The sequence below is a fragment of the Mastigoproctus giganteus genome, chromosome 11, assembly GCF_048544385.1.
Source record: "Mastigoproctus giganteus isolate SK-2022 chromosome 11, ASM4854438v1, whole genome shotgun sequence".
Classification (NCBI taxonomy): domain Eukaryota; kingdom Metazoa; phylum Arthropoda; class Arachnida; order Uropygi; family Thelyphonidae; genus Mastigoproctus; species Mastigoproctus giganteus.
In genome coordinates this window covers 82,663,493-82,681,801 of record NC_143585.1, presented here as the reverse complement: position 1 = coordinate 82,681,801, position 18,309 = coordinate 82,663,493, and the positions used below count along the sequence as shown (strand labels likewise).

General features: G+C 35.7%; 1 protein-coding gene across 1 annotated transcript in view; it reads right to left on the bottom strand.

Annotated features, from left to right (window-relative positions):
- The window catches only part of LOC150078196 (uncharacterized), an 881,600-nt gene extending 869,858 nt beyond the window's left edge, over positions 1-11,742 (bottom strand). The window contains exon 1 of the mRNA XM_090385307.1: positions 11,677-11,742. The gene's annotated coding sequence lies outside the window, so the exon portion shown is untranslated. The remainder of the gene's footprint in view (positions 1-11,676) is intronic.
- Between the last annotated feature and the right edge of the window lie 6,567 nt (positions 11,743-18,309).

The window sequence follows — 18,309 nt, the reverse complement described above, 5'->3', positions numbered from 1 at the left end:
CGAACAGTTTTTGTTCGGGTAGCCATCACTGGCAACCACTGCCTCGATGAGCTTGTTAATCGCCTGTGCGCGATATATATAAATATGTATATTGTATATATAAGCCATTCATCAACACCAATTATGAAAATGAAAAGAGAAGGGAAGGTGTCTAAAAGATCTCGAAGCTGAATCACGCAGTAGCAAGACCAAAAGTAAAACAAATGTGCCAACTATCCAGTGTAAGGTTGATTCTAGTACGGTTTTAGGCGCAGCAGCAACTTAGGCCATTTTGAGCCATATATAATATGCCTGTAAATTGCGTGTGTGTGCTGTGGTCGATTTGCTGGACGAAAAACTCCAGTATCCGGGAGAAAAACCATGCAATTTTCGCCTGAGACTGACTAACTCAGCGAAGTTGTGAAAAAGACCTATTATAATGATTATACAAACTGTGCAACCACCAGGCCTATCCAGTGAAAAGTGGAGGTTTTAAGGAAGTTAGATCGTTGTAATCTGATGTGTCAAAATATCCCCCCTAGAAATATTGCGTTACAGAAATAGAGAATCGTGATTAATGGGATCACGTGCAACTCCAATACGGCCTCTTAATAATAATAGTTTTCTCAAGAAAGTGTGCAATATCTTGGCTGGTTATTAATAAGGTTAAAAATAAATATATAAAAAGCTTGCACCGTCATGAAGCATACAGCATGAAGCATATTTTGATTTCGCTTAGAGTTCAGTGTTAAACGAATAACAATATATGATATAAAAGCCTAAAAGAAAAAATAATTCTTATTATTTTTTTTTTACTGCAAGTGATTCCTTAACAGGAATTTCTAAAAAAAAAAAAAAAAAACTTTGCGGTCGGTATAACAGCGATTTAGACAGTGCCGTAAGTGTGTCTCGAACAGCGTATAAGTGAAAGCACTCTTCTATCCAGAACTATGTTGATGGAGAAAGAAAAACTTATCATGATGAAATATTTATTATTAATTTTATGTCAACAGCTGTCACGCGTGACTTATATCTGCATAAGTGCATTATATCTGGTCGGTAGAAGTGTGTTTTCACGGTCTGGTTGACCGATTTACATGTTGGCCGAACTAAAACCCATAATAACCCACGGTGGGTGGGAATCGTAATCCCTTCGACTTAAATCGGCTAACTACAACCTCGAATGAAGAGAACTTAGAAATTCCTCTTATCAAACGAAGGGAATCGTACCAAGACCACTCCAAACGAGTGGAAAATGGCGAAACCATCATACTTTCACCAAGACTACTATGATGAAACGAAAATCGGAGTTGACTCTGATTATTATGTCCGAGGGTTTCAGAAATTCAAAAAGTGTCGTAACCTTTACTATCTCGAAATCTCTTCTATAAACTCTCTGCCAGTCATGTAATTTCAGAGGTATTTGTCAATGAATTCTCAAAAATGGTGCCGTATAATAACTTTAGTTTAGAAAAAACCTACAATGTTCACGAGAAGTTTATTTTAGCGTTTTTTTTTTTGGCATATTTTATTTTCTAAGGATGAAAAATTTTCATTAAGTGTGAATGAGTCCACACTACTAGATTACAGTATACTAATGCTGCTTCCACCCACAAGCACAAAAACTATTGTGATACGAAAGAGTGCAAAACCTCTCACTTTCATGCTATTAAAATTTTGTCTTTAATTTATCGAGACAACCAAAGTGCATAGATCACTCATCAAAGCTTATGTGATGTTTAATCGTTTTTAATTAAGAAAAACATAAAATCAAAAGAAGTGCATCCAGTTGATATAGATGAACAGTGCACTGTTGAGTCAGTTTGGTGTGACATAAGCACTGCGAAAGCAAAAATAAGAGTAGGAGTGTGTTATAGGCCTAATGACTCGAATGAGTAAAATGAACAATTGTACAGAGAAATAGAGTGGGCTAGTAAATCGGAATGTCTTATAATGGGGGATTTTAACTTCCCAGATATTGACTGGAACTTGTGGGTTGGGCACTCACACACTAGTCAGACTTTTGTGGATTTATTGGATGATTGTTTTCTGCAGCAGCAGCATGTTCGAGAGGCAACCAGAGAAAGTAATACTCTTGACCTGGTTATCAGCAGTGATCATTCATGTATTAGGAATTTGCAGATAAAAGAACCACTAGGTGGCAGTGATCACAGTGTACTGACGTGGGATTTACTTAAAGATTTAATTACCATCAGGGGTAAAGGAAAGGGTTTTTGCTTCCGTAAAGGCGAGTACAGTGGTCTCCGACAGTTTTTAAATTCTGTACAGTGGGATCAACTGACGATGTTACCATCAGTAAATTCTAAGTGGGAAGCACTCAAGGAATTAATCGTGAACGCTACTAAAAGTTTCATACCTATTAAGAAATATTGTTCAAGGTTTAGGCCTAAATGGTTGTCAAATGAACTAATGAGACTCGTAACAGAGAAGAAAAATGCATGGGATGCATATAAATTATCAAGCGACTCAGAAGCCTATGGCAGATATAAGTTAATCTTTAATCAGGTCACAAAGGAGGTTCGGCAGGCGAAGGCAGATTACGAGAAATCCTTGGCAAAAGATGCTAAGAAAAACAGGAAGGATTATTTTACTTATATAAACTCTAAAAGGAACGGGATGAATCTGATTGGTCCACTTGACATCGATGGTTCGACTGTTGATGATCCTGCTCAGATAGCAAACAAACTGAATGAGTATTTTGCATCTATATTCACACGTGAGGAATTATTAAGGTTTGAAAATGGCAGAACGTTATCAAATTGTAGCAGGATACTTAATGATTTTGTAATAACTGAGAGCAAAGTGGAAGAGAAACTGTTGAAGTTAAACTTAAGAAAAGCACCTGGGGTGGATGGGATCTATCCAGTTATATTAAAGGAGGCGGCAAAGCAACTAAGCAAACCCTTAGCCATAATTATGAGAGCATCCTTGGACTCAGGGGAGGTTCCCACGGACTGGAGATGTGCAAATGTATCCCCAATTCACAAAGGGGGATCGAAGGGTGACACGAGTAATTACAGATCAGTTAGTTTAACTTCTGTTCCAGGTAAAATAATGGAGTCGCTGGTTAAAGATGCATTGCAGGATCATCTAGACAAGACTGCAGCAATAATTCAGACACAGCATGGGTTTGTTAAGGGAAAGTTTTGTCTGACAAATTTGATAGGATATTATGATGTGGTTACAAAGGAACTGGATGCAAAAAATAATTTTGATATCATATATTTGGATTTCAGAAAAGCTTTTGACACTGTTGCGCATGGAAGACTATTGTACAAATTGGAGCAGAATGGTATTAAGGGTAAGTTGCTACAATAGATAAAAGGATGGTTAATTGCGAGAAGACAGAGGGTGGTAATCAATGGGTGCTGCTCTTCTTGGACTAATGTTATTAGTGGAGTCCCACAGGGTTCGGTGTTGGGTCCACTGTTGTTTTGTATATTTATCAATGATATTGATGAAGGTATATCAGGCTTAGTGTCGAAGTTTGCAGATGATACAAAGGTTGGCAGGGTTGTTAATGACAGTAATGGCAGTGTGCTACTGCAACAGGATCTAGATAATTTGGGCAGATGGGCTAAGAAGTGGCAACTGAAGTTTAACCTTGACAAATGCAAAGTACTGCATATGGGTAGAAGTAACCCCAGAGAAACGTACCAACTGTGTGGTACTACACTTAAGGTGGTAGAAAATGAAAAAGACCTGGGAGTAATTGTGCACTCAGATATGAAGTTCTCTGAGCAATGCAGACAGGCTGCCAGGGCAGGACATGGGGTTTTGTCAATGATATATAGGAATTTTGTTAGCAGGGAAAAGGAGGTGATTATCCCTCTGTATAAGGCAATGGTCAGGCAACACCTTGAGTACTGCGTCCAGACCTGTACTGCGTACAGGTCTGGAGGCCTCATTTTAGGAAGGATGTAGATTTACTTGAGCGTGTACAGAGAAGGGCAACAAGATTGGTGAGGGGAATGAAGGGATCCTCTTATCAAGAGAGGCTTAAGTCTGCAAATTGCAGTGGCTGGAGACTAGGCACCTGCGCGGTGATCTGATTGAGGTGTATAAGGCCTTGAATGGGTTGAGCACGCTGAATTCTGATGAGGTCCTTCCACTTGTTCAGATTACGAACCTAAGGGGGCATAAATTCAAATTAAGAAAGGACAGATGTAGAATAGATGTGAGGAAATTTGCCTTTAGCCAGCGGGTGGTTAATTGCTGGAACAAACTTCCATCTGTCGTTGTGGAAGTTGATAGGTTGAATAAATTTAAGGAGGAACTGGACAGGCTTTGGAGGTAATGGTGTGATTTTTTTTTTTTTTTTTTTTGGCTGATGCTGCATAAGCTCATACATTTGCTTTCTTGCATCACATGCCACTACTACTACTATATGTGCCACATACCTTAAACAAGCTAAGAACGTCGAGTTATCAAGTGATGCAAGAAATTTTAAGCACCATTACAGAGAGCATGAGAAAATTATTGATTTCGAGGAACTATATATATTTATGATAATTTCAAGAAATTAGTTGCATTGAAAGAAGTAGTATGGTTTATAGTACAAGCCAAGAATAATGCTAAACCTACAGTACTGGTAATATTCTTAGGGCCCTCTCAGGCAGTACAGTGGTTATAATCACCCTCTTTCACCACATCGGGTAGAAAAGTCGTGGATTCGAATCCTGTCAATGGTGTAAGGAAATTTTATGAGCTTTTTTCGCAACATGGCTGAGTTAGTCGCGCTCAGGCGAACGTAGCATGGTTTTTAAATCTCCCAGAAACTCGGTTTTTTTAACAACAAACCTACTGAAGAATACATGCGGTTAGAGACACTGCTTGCCACTTAACATAGACCATGCGCACAATTTTTTCTAGCGATGATGCTCTCTAACGAGACTATGGCTGATTTTCATGGATTTGGTTTGCTGAACGTGAAAAAAAAAAAAAAAAAAAAAAAAAAAAAAAAAATAGCCGAACTCGTTGAAATAACGAGTTATGTTATGTAAGAGTTATTAAATAATGCTGTTCTAAAGATAAGTGAAACGAAGTTGAAGAACGGAGTTGACTGACAGAGATACTCCTATTTCTCAAACCTTTACTGATTCGTAAATTATCGATGCTGTTCTAAGTAAACGACCACGAAGTTAGTGATGTACCCATTGAATAAGAAAATGACTGTGGCAGAGGCTTTTTCCTATTATGATGATAAAAAGTTTTACTACTGAGGAGTATATAACATAGGCTAAAAGACACATTTGTGAAAAAACAGCGTAATCGAATTACAAACAAAACCGACTGATATTTTGAACAAATCGCTTGTTGTATCGTCCTTTCTTTTGCTACCTTGTAGTATTGGTTACAACCAAGCTCAATCGTTTATAATAATGCCAGGGTGCTTTTCTACAGATAAACGAATGCTTTACCGCAAATAATATCTTCGTATTTTGTATATATCAGTAAAGCTTGAGACTTCTTGAAAGTATTCATGGAAGTAAACTGTATGTAATAGTTTACTTTCACGAACTCCAGATATAGACGAATGTCACTGGCTGTTTTTTTTTTCCATCCAGTAATTACAAATTATATTTTTTTTATGTTACATGATGATTCAGAAGAGTTTTTGCGTTAAATGAAACGTTTCCTAAGTTTATTTGATGTATCATTTATTCCTGCCATATTTTGCAAAAACGTTATTTCTGGTTGGCATACAAAGGAGGGATGAGTTCCATTGGCGGAAATATTGTTTATCCGAAGTAGGCCGGATCCGACCATTTCGGATAAATGTTCTTCTGCTGCAATATCAGATCTGAATATGTCAACAGATAACATGAACTAGTCATAAAGAACATTTGAATTATGAAATAAATGCTGACATCAACCAAACCAAAAGAGAGGAAGAAAATAAAGGGAAAAAGTTAGCAGTGAAAAGGTGAGAAAATGAGTAACAAATCTTTTGGATTGAAGCCAGCATAGCGATGCATTACAAAACCTTCAACGAAGTAGCGAGTTCACGGACAGAGAGGATGCAATATCTAGCATCTCATTCCGGTGCCAATGACAAATAAATGGGTCAGAAGGGCTTTGACTCATGTGGAATAAAATGAAAACCATCCTGCTGCTGCTGCTATCTTTGATGGAAAGCACACAACTTAAAAACGTATTGAACTATTGAAACCTCTTATGAACCGTCAAACTTCTCCACTAAAAGAGTATTTAAGCGTAATCTTCCCGTAAATTTTTATTTAAAATTGTTGCTAGATGAGAACTAAGCAAGAATATGCCAAGACCTATTCTTAGTATTGTATGCATTAAGCTGTAGAACATACTTTGGATAGCAAAATACGTGTGCGAAGCTAAAAATTAATTTTCTCATTTTACATTTTGGAATGAGTAGGTATTATTTAACAGAGATCGTTGTCACCAGTTTTACAATAAGCATTTCTTTCTATTTTAAAAATAAAAGCTTAATAACTTACTACAGTTAAAAGAGAAACATCACAAAATGTCTGTTTCTTAGGGAAGAGTAATAAGAGCAATAAGAATGTACCTCTGTTAGAATGTTAGATTAGAATGTACCTCTGTTAATGCTTATCTCCACTAGATGATTGAGAAAGACACGTGTCATGAGAACATGATAGTTCGATGCATAAGGTAATCCTTTATAATAGTACAATTAAATGTAAGGATAAAGATGCCACTTTCCAACTAAAATATCTCGAAAGCGTTAGATCGTCTTGTGAAACTGATTCATCTTGTAATCTGACAATTGTGATTCAATGACCATATATTTGGTAGTTAAATTGGTGGTTTATGAAATCATGACTGCGCTTTCTGTTTAAGAAAGGGCAGTCCCATTTCAGAAGTAAAAACAGCTAATGCGTCGTTGTTGTCTACCGTGATAATAAAGCTAGTGTGTCAGAAAAGTGTTGCTAAATCCACCGCCTCCTTAAGATAATTTATAAAATTAGGAAGAGACCAAAAAACTTTTTTTTTTCCTGCCTCACTGCTTTCAATTTGTAGCAAATGTTAATCTGCTAGTATCGATTCTGTGTCCTCGTTTACTCTGATTTTAAAACGCCAAAGCAGAATTGAATGAATTTCTCAAGACTCACGTCCATGAACTTGAAGTTTACTCCATAAATGTCAAAACGCTGATTGTTATAACGTAAAAACTGAGAAATGCATTTAAAGTCGAGCTTACTCAAAGTTCTACCAGAAATGTCTTTGTATCGATCGTCTAGAAGTAGTAGTTACATCACTAATACTTTTAAAAGATCGATGTGCAGTATCCAATATCGATAGCATTTAAACACTCAGATACAAAGAAGGAAATGATGAGAGAATAATAAAAAAAAAGGGAAAAAACTCGTAAATAAGCTAATAGAATTTGTGTATTTCCCTAATAGATTTCGTTATAAGAAGTAATAATGGAGTTCTGCATGATTTTTTTCGAAATTAAAAATTTTTATCTCGATGACTTTCTTAGTTTTTTTTTTTTTTGATGATTTTTTCACTTTTGTAATTCGGAATCATTTACAATCCAGAACTGCTTTTTTTCCCTCCTTTTTTTCATCTATGACAATATACAAACGAACTTTACAAACTCATTTAAAAATCCAGTTTTTCTCTGAAATTATTATTAAAATTTCTATTCACAATCCATAGACACATGATTGATTAAAATTTTTAAGATTCCATTTTGAATGCACGATTTCTGACAGTTGGAGAACATTTTCTTGCTCTTGTTCGCCTTCTGAGTTTTGTAAAATATTAATTTATTTATATCGGTCAGAATTGCATTCCTTTCATTTAGAAATTTATTTATTTATTTAATTTTATTCCAAAATTTGTATTTCGGAATAAAATTGTTAAATACAAAATTTGTATTTAACCTTAACTCCAATTATTTACTTTTTTAAATGTTTTAATAACTCTCAAGGCTTCATCTACTCTAATATCTGCTTGCTCATTTTATACATGCATTTTCGTGTTTCATGATTAAAACTGAATTGGAATCATTTCTAAATTTATTGACTTAAGGATTACAAATTTATTATTTAAAATTTTCCCTTTTATTTTTATCAGTTGTGTCAATAGTGGCATCGGGAAAATGAGAATCTAATTAGGAATGTCGCCAACTTCGATTCCATTCCCACTCCTAACGCAATTTGGATAACTAGCAATTTTTCTCTCCCTGATAATTTTATTGTATTGACCGTAGTAGCTTGTTTAAAGTTTACAATTCAGAAAGTTTGATAACAGATGCAACTAGTAAAGAATAAAAAAAAAAGCTATATTTATTATTTGTGTAATGGTAGCGATATTCCGTAACAGATTAAATGAAAACGCCAGAAGTTGTTGTTGTTTCAGGAGCATCAGTGACTAAGGTCATATTGCTCTGTAAATACTTAAATTATACTATTTTTTCTGTTTGCTGGAGGAAAACCTCGAGTTTCCGGGAGAAGGAACCATGCTACTCTCGTCTGAGAGCGACTAACTCAGCTATGTTGTGAAAAGACCCATAAAAATTCTTCGCGTTGTTGACGGGATTCGAACTGAAGTCAATTCCACCCGGTAGGGAGGAAACGGGAAACGGTTGTTTCTACCAACTGTGCCACACACACACACACACACACACACACACACACACACACACACACACACACTCTCTCTCTCTCTCTCTCTCTCTCTCTCTCTCTCCTCTCTCTCTCTCTCTCTCTCTCTCTCTCTCTCTCTCTCTCTCTCTCTCTCTCTCTCTCTCTCTCTCTCTCACATTAAAATAAAAATAAACAGTCAAAAGGAAATTTTACGACATAATCGTTTATATACTAAATATATTTAATAAAAATAAATGTAGATTCTCTGACTGCTATTTCAAAGAACAGTTTGAAAGGGGAAAAAAGTAGTCTCACCACAAGTTCATAGTGTAAATGAATTCATTTCGTAATGCTAAAGAATTTATGTATTAAATAAGATTCAAGGTTAATAAAGTCCCTTGGCAACCTATATGTGTAATCAACTTTACAATTACGAAGGATTCTTAATATTTTAATAGCTATTCCTCAGATCAGAAGTAAAAAGAAAGTCATCGATTGAATAAGTAAATTAAACCAAGAGAAAAAAACTACTACGAATTTAAATAAAAATTCAAAAAATTTAATAAACTTGCTATCGTCTGCATTACTAATATTATTCATAGCAGAAAAAAACTTATTTGAAAGCATACGTATTTGAAATAAACAAAGTCTTCAAAGGTCTTTCGATTTTTAATATTATGATTGTTTATTATTCATAAAATATTTAGCTGAAAACGTATTATGCAAACAGTACTTATAAATAAAGTTATATTTCAGCAAGAGGATGACGTCAGTCACATCTCTGCCAATCGCATATTATGTTTCCCAGATATACTATTAATGTTTTCGACATTATTATTGTGTGTGTGTGTGTGTGTGTGTGTGTGTGTGTGTGTGTGTGTGTGTGTGTGTGTGTGTGTCAGCATGATGGAGCGCGTGCGTTCACAGATCGTCAAAGAGAATGCCGCATAACGGATAATACACTTCAGTTTCTGTGAACAGAAAGGGATGAAAGAATAAAATGGGGAGAAAATACGAAATTAGGACAGTCAGACAGATCGGAAAGAGGAAAGGCGTGTGTGAAGTGTATCTTTACAAATAATGGTTAGCAAAAAATGCAAACGGAAATTATGAACCACTCCTTTAAACCACTAAGTCTACAAGTCTAATTAAGCTCTTTAACAATTTATAAATGATTGTTCTGTCATTTTCATATAATTGCGGATATAAAGAAATAATAGGATATCCTATTGCTGAACAGGATACATGCTAGTCTCGAAATAAAAACATTGGTATATAACTAGGGATGAATATTAATTCGATCTTTTAGTTTGATAAGTATTATTTTCTAATAGGATCTGTTAGTCTAAAATAGCAAGTTCTATTTTTAAAAAAAACAATTTTAATGCATTTTAATGTGTCGCGAATTTCAGACAGAAATAACGCGATGGAGACATTATATACTTATCATTGTATTTTAACAATAACATGTGCAGGAAACAGTTCCTCCAAAAACGATGATTCGTCAAAAGTCCCTTGTTTTCACAATTTTAGAAGTACCTAGAACAGTAGGACTCTAACTTTTAGGGATCTAATAATTTTCAAGTGTACCAATTTCTTGCCCATTTGGGGGAAAAGCTAAACATTTTATAATTACTTATTATTGACTGCCAAGTAGAATTTTCATCACCAGTGTTGGCAACATAAAGTGACCAGATCTTCTGACGTCGAAATAAGAGCATCTCTTTATAACGCTGTTGTTTTATTTCCAAAAATTCACATCAAAAATGCAAAAAAGAAAAGACAAACTAAAATTTATAACTTAAAATAAAATAAGGACTAATAATTAAATATTTATATACTTAAATTTAATCATAAGTAAAAATGTTTTAGAATCATTGATATTAAAGAAATTGTAGAAACGTAAAAATTTCTTTCAATATACAGTTACCGATTTTTAGTTTTCTCCCATACATTTGCAAACTGCCGCAACACGTGAATAAAATGAAGCATGAAACAAATCAAAATATTTTTTATGAATATTTTACATTCAAACATGAATTTAATATAAAATATCGTATCTATTAAATCTATCTATATCTATTAAACTCTTCTATATCTATTAAATGAATTAAATAGATACACTCCAATATGATCCAAAGGTTGCGGGTACGATTCCCGCCTCGGGCTTGGATCAAAGTACTGCAAAAACCTTGGGAGGTGCATTATGGCCACAGAAGCCTATGCGCCAACAACTACCAAAAAAAAAAAAAAAAAAAAAAACAAACTCCAATATGAAAGTATCTATTTGCATATACAGTATTATGATTATATTGGATAAAGATATTGCAAATGTATGATTGAAAGACAGCCATTACAGGACCAAATATGTATAAAGTAAAACATTTTTTGAGACATTTTACAGTGCGAGACAGTAAGTCAAAGTGACAAACGTCTGATCAATTTAAACAGACGTAAATTATATGCAACTAAATTTTCCATAAAAATCATTACGATAAAAGGATGGAAGTTATAAGCAACAATAATCATCATCAATAGATCAAGATATATCCAAATTAACATTTTACATAAATTAAATTGTAAATAAACTAAGTCTAGTGCTGATACACGGTTAAACACCTTGCTCCGACATTAAAGGTTGTAATAATTTGTTTTCTATAAATTTAGTTTAATAACAACGTATTTTATGTTTTTATCTTTTTGTTATGTTTTAAATCTTCTTAATAAATTATGGACAATGACTTCAGAATATCATAAGGCCGCCAGTCCTTAGACTACTTCAGGGAGGAGGGTCCTAACGATTGGGACTAAAGTATCATACATAGTTAATAAAATAATTCGCATCAAGAGAATGTAAATAATTCATGACCAAGAAACCTAATTATCGCTACTTTTCTTGGCTAGAAATTTTAACAGAAGCTTACTGAATAATAATTTTTGTTTACCTTCAATCATTTAGCCTGGAATATAACGACAAAAAACGTATATTCCAACGAACTAAGATTGAAGATTAAAGGTTATGATAAAATGATAAAAGCGGGGAGATAAGCTGAGAACGTACCCGAGATTAAAATAGACTCACCTTCCTTCTAAAGTATTCATCGGGAGGATCCATGTATGAATTCAATTTATATACATGTACACCGTCATCCAAAAATAAAATATTCTAGTTGCAGCATTAGCCAGCCGATGTAGAAACAACATCTCAGTTCCCTATATTTACGAGTACATTCCAGGGTATATTAATCGAATTTAAAATTCGTTTACGAACCTCAAGTTCCAGTACCAGTTTTGTTATCTGAGTTACGCGTTTCTGCTCCCACAGGATGCCGAGTATGGAATTTAAAGGGGGAAAAAAGCTATCACAAGTAGCGAATTGTAGAGAGAGAGAGAAGCTCGAGTATAAATTCTTTCCGATGCTGCATCGCATTCATGCTCTCCCCTCACTTAGCCCGCTAAAAGTGACCGGCGAAACGAAGAGAAGCGCATGCAAAGAGTTCGACACCACTGCCACCTACGGAGAGAAGGACCAGCATCTCTTCCCCTAACTAACGTGTTTCTCTCTAAGTGCGCCAGTTATGTATCCATAGGAGTTCGCTTCTTGGTATTCTGTGCGACCTACTATCGCTGCCGGTAATGACGATTTCGTTGGGCGGAAAGAGCGTGAGGTAATGGAGGAATAAACGTATTTCCTGCATGTTGATACCATCGAGCACAAAAGGGAAATAATTGGTGTTTACATGCTATAATTCTACTCGTAAAGCGTTGGAATTTTTTTCTTTACTTTTCTTCTGTAGAATTCGGGAAAAAAAAAAAACCAGTATACATCGTTTTTTATCCTTTGGTTCGTCTTTATTAATGTGGGACTTCAGTTAATCCTGGGAACATAATAAGTGGAAGAAAGAGCATTGGTAGGTTCTTGTTCGCATTTCTCTTTCTTTTTGAATTAGAAAACGGAGCAATTTAAAGATTTATTCGGAACAACAACTCATCCTTCAAAATTAAACAAACAAACAAAAAATAAAAAATAAATAAAGAAAATATAAACAGCAAATAAGAACCAAAAGAACGGATTAGATCAATAAAACAATATATAAACCTTCATTGTAATAATAAATCTTTCTTAATATGTATTAAATAAATATAATTATTTTAAAAATTCTGATTTAACTTTTTTAAATCAGTAAGCAGTTATTGTCTGTGCCAATAATCGCCAATAAAACAGCACTCGTATATAAGGCGGAACATTTAATTTTATCATCAAGTCACTGCAACGAAAGCTGACACGAACATAGATAGGCATGTCCATATCTCAATTTAATTCGACAGTGAAGCTCTCAAATGCATTTTGACCCCCTCCTCCACTCATCCTCTGTGCATCCATTTTTGCATTAGTAACGGCAGTAGTTTCATTATAACAGAACGTTGCATCCAATTTTAAAAATTTACTGCCGATGCCTGTGGTAATACACCAGAGCAGAGTAAACCTAGAAAATTGTCTCCCGGAAGGGTTGCCGACCCCTTAAGTAAGACATTTCTGTAACAGGCCAGCTAAATTTCCTTAAGCTTTTCTGTCCGATCTTGATGATGCTGAATTTATTTATTTGCAAGTATAGAAATAAAGAGTAATATGGATTAGCGACACCCCTATCTCGGACAGAAATTTGCTGACCAACGTATCTCTGTCTGAGATGGGGCATAATACTGAAACAGGCACAGAACCGCATAAGTCATATTTTTAGGTGCGTTAATATACATGTGTAATGCGCCTATTGTGTTTACTATGTCCGTCCGCATGTCCTATTACCAAAAGATATATTAGAGCAGTGGAATATGTGTCGTAGCGGTCTTGGTTTTCTCCTTTAATGCCTACGTCCTTTTTGTTAAAGGGTCATGGATCTCTTCGAGCTACATTATTTGAGAGAGGATTGGAGCCAGACCCCTTCTGCTCCTGTGGGGCTCATGAAACATGGGCAGATGTAATGTTCTCTTGTGTAGAGTACACAGAGGAACGTCGACTTCTCTTGACCGGCATTACAAATTTAAATGAAGATAATGTGTAAGTCCTTGCGGACATTCATAAGTTTAACATGTTCCAGGAGTTTTCAATTGCAGTCTTCAAAGGACGAACTGCAGTGCGATCTGCTATGCATTAAACCCGGCTCATTGTGCTGGGCTTCGTTTGGATGTACTTTGAACTTTGATATTGATTGTGATCACTGAATTTTGATCTTCAGTACAGTCTTCAAAAGACGAACTGTAGTACAATCTGCTATGCATTGTGAACCCAACTCATTGTGCTAGGCTTGGTTTGGATGTACTTTGATATTGATTGTGATACCTGAATTTTGATCCTGATCCTTGAACCTGGAACCTTTGTTTTCTTGGTTCTTGGTGATCTTCTGTCAACTGGATTCTGGCAAGCTAGACTTGAATTTTGTTGTCATGTCTAACCGTTCAGTTTATTTAGTCTTTTTTGTTTTTTTTTTCCATGAGATTTGGGCAACCTGAGAGCGGGATTGCAGGCACCCACTGGCATTGCACTACTTCCATTATTCTTGCTATATAAATATACAGTGATAGTAAACCAGGGCCCAGCTGACACTTTTATTCTAAATAATCCTCAGACCAGCTATGTAGTTTCTATAACACAAATTACCAAGGTGAAGAATGACTGATGCCTGGGAGCCACCCCGATACAAAACACACATACATGATCTTTGTATAGAGAGCATATTAATATATGTAAATAATTCTTGTATATAAATTGATGTTTATAACCTTGAGATTGTATAAATTGTGTGTAATAAATGAATGAACGTCCGCATATAATAACTCGACTCGTAATGAATGGATTTTCTTAAAATTTTATATTTTGGCTCTTTTTAAAAATTGTCGAGCCATCCTAAATTTCATTATAATTGGGCCAATAGAAATCTATCAATTATTATTTCTTTTTTCATGCATATTACATAAGTTATCCATATATTACATCTGCATATTGTAGCTGAAGCACTAGTTATTATGGTTTCTGCCATATGCTCATTGAAGGAATGAAAACGGCGGATGCGCAAAAAAGAAATGCTTTCGGTTCGTACGCAAGTCCTTGCTGTGTTTCTCTTTTTTCTTTCAATTAGTTATTTGTACATTAACTAATTGAACGTAATGTTTTAGTTCCTCAATTAGCCAACGTAAGAAATTTTAAACGACCATTGTGTACATGAATTAAAATAAAATCAAATAATTGAATTTCCAGACCTCCCTTAATAAATAAAAAAAAAAAAAAGCACAGATTGAATATCTCAAGCAAGTTTCGATTCAATAAAGATATAGACAAAAAAAGAAACTATTCAGCATTGAAACTCGATAGCCATTTGTTTTATAGGAAAGAATTTTATTTTTCGTAAGGACATTTTTAAACAGATTGATAAAATCTGAACGGGAGAGTAACTTAAAGAAAATATGAGGGAACTTCCTTATATTTCGTATGAGGAGGGTCTCTCATTGAACGTTGTTCTTTAGGCATTAGCAACTAAGGCCATATTGCTCCGGATATGCGGTGGTCATTCCCTGACCTTTCCGCATCTGGTAGTCATGGGCTCGAACCCCGGTCTAATCAAGAAGCGTGTGCATTGTTGCTCCTGCTCACCTGGCTACGGAGGCGCCAGTCATTCAACGTTGTAACATTGTGTGAATTGTATGAACATTGTAAAACATTGTTCATACAATGTTTTACAACATTTCTTTCCTAAACTTAGTTAAAATAATCTCTCTATACATTTTAAAAAAGTTTTCCTCCTAGTGATATTTATTCTTGCCAATGGGAGAAGAGACCGAGGCACTACAAATGCAATTAATTATTGACAATTGCTTCCATAACGTTCACCAACCTCATGCTTCATTTGATGTTCCATTGTCTAACATTTGATGTTCCATTGTAACGTTTTTATATATTAATGAATATTGTATATTTGTAAATACAGTAGTTTAGTATTTTGTAAATATTTTAAATATTTGTATAGTTTGTAAATATTTCAGTTAAATGTTTTAATCCTGCTCTTTGGGATGCAACAATATTCTCGTGCATTATGAAACCCGAAAAAAAAAAGGCCTTTTCCTAAGTAACCTATGTAAACGCAGGTAAATAATTACATAGTGATTGAATGCCGCGCACTACAAATGCACAGGTAAATAATTACACAGATTATTTCCTGATTAGATATCGATCATAGTGGCATAGTGTTTTTGTCTGGCGGCACCAGGGTCTCCCCCAACTCCACGTTTCTACTCGCTGTAGAATACAGTTCTCTGCATAAGGCCAGAGTGTGTGTTTTGTGAAGTATTAGTGTAGGTTGTGTTGTTCTTCTGGCCAGTTAGCCTGAGGGCCTGTGGAGAGCCACTAACACCCGCAGTTTCCATCGCCGCCACGGGGAGGCGGGCCAGAGCACATTAGGAGAGAGGAAAGCTCTTGTGGGTGAACCCTGGTGTAACCTAGGCATCCAAGGAGAGCCCAAAAAAAAAAGGAAAAAAATGTATTGGAAATGAGATAATGGGGAAATAGGAAGACGGTGGGATAAATGGGGCAGAGAACAAAGGAGGGCAGTAGTTGAGGCACTCGTCTGATTTGAAAGAGGAGACAGTAAGGACTCCTTAGTACAAGACGTCCATCCTGGTCCAGAGAATGGGAGTTGAAAGTGGTTGGTGGGATGAGCCACCACGCAAAAGGGGCCAGGTGTCACCCAAGGCGGGGGAAGGACACTCAGCCACTCCAGGTGGTAGGAATAAAAGACATCGGGAGAAAGATTCCTATGGTGGAGCGTGCTTTTTGCAGCTGTATCCCACACTGGCCTTGGGGTTACCCTAATGGCTAGTGTCAGCACCCCACACCATACCAACTAGGAAAAGCTACAGCATAGTGCCAGCTTGGATAACCATGAGGCCCCTGTGGGCCTGCATAGCCATCAGTCTGTCCAGTGAAGAGGCTAAAATAAAACATGCAATTAATAATAACCTTCATTCACTCAGCATTCACACAATTTTACTTTTTATAGTTTTTTCTTACAATGTTTTCTTTTATATATTAGATTAGATATCAATCAGTGCGTTTCGACAGATGTGTCTTTTATGTAGAAAAGATTTGACTTACTCTGTATACCTCTACATATTACGTAGAAAAGCATGCGCAGGGGTTAGCGAGCAAAGCGAGCAGGGGCGGTGCCTCTAGTTATTATTTATACAGTTCCTGTTCATATAGTAGGACGGCAACATCAGAGCAGAGGAGTTTTCTGTATGGATAACACAAGAACATTTGCCTTATTTTTGGTACACATGAATTCGAGCACGCTGCATGCCTGATACTTTTAATTCTGGCCACGCGGCCACGATCGGGTAGCACAGTGGATATAAGCACCGTTCCCTCCCTACACCAGGTAGGAAAGGCCTGGGTTCGAATCCCATCAATTACGCGAGGAACTGTTTATCGGTCTTTTTCACAGTGTAGCTGAATTGGTCTCAAGCGAGGATTGTGCGGTTTTCTCCTGGAAACTAGGATTTTTCTTCCAGAAAAAAAGGAAAATCGTCCACAGAATATACTCAATTCGCTGATGCGTCTACAACAACACAACAGCTCAGCATGTGAGTAACTCCTATAGATGTTTTGTTATTGATGATAAGCCCTACTATAAAAATAAACAAAAGTAACGCAATATCTCAGTCATCACGCCATCTTGATCGTTCGTTATGTACTGTACTTTGCTTAAATTTTTTATGATCAGAATGTTAATAACATTTATGTTTATGACCATTTCTACCGGAAAAAAAGACTTGCAAAACTAGGGCAGTTACTCCATTATTTTAGTCTTTTATCTTCCTATTCCGTTTTCGTCCTATTTAATGTAAACTTAATATTAACTATATTCGGAAGAATATAATTGAATTAAACCGTACGGATTCAAAGTTAAGCCTCGTCAAAAATAATTTCTGGGACAAAGTGATCATCGAAAATACTTCTTAATAAAAATTAAAAAAAAAAAAAAAAAAAAGGGTAGCATTAGCTGAAAAAAATGCAAAGGTCATCTTTGGTCAATTTCCTTTTTCAAATTTAACTCCAATGACATTAAAAGTAAACTAACCATAGTGGATTTTTATATGAAACGTCTATTCTGACTAAATTTGCAGCTGAATCTGGTTTATATCACAGCATTATGCTAGTAGACTGTATGAATATGTGAGGGACTGCATTTTCAATTCTGTCAAGACAGACAAATCGATATCCTTTTATGTATGATTATCCTGCCCAGTTGGTCTTTCCACGAAAAACTCTGTTTGACCGGTACTTCTTTCTTCGCGGTGACAGCAGTTCTCTTTATTTTGAATACATTAAGGACTTTTCAAAAGCTCGGATCCATAGCTGCTTACTTTACACGATAAAGGAAGGCCCGATGGTGTGTGCCCAGCAGTTCTCTCACTTTCAGAAAAAAAATCGATGGCTCTGTCGGCCAATTCCGACATTGCTACTTACCTATCTGTCGATCTTGTGTGCCAAGTGACAATGCGACAAAAAATATATATATAAAAAAAACAGAACTTACAGTATTGACTATATCGAAAATGTCACAAAACGGGACATTCAAAGTTCTATTGAAAACAGTGATGGCAAGAATTATGGAAAACGAAAGCCAAGCAACTGAGATCAAAAGAACTTAGTTCCAGTCAT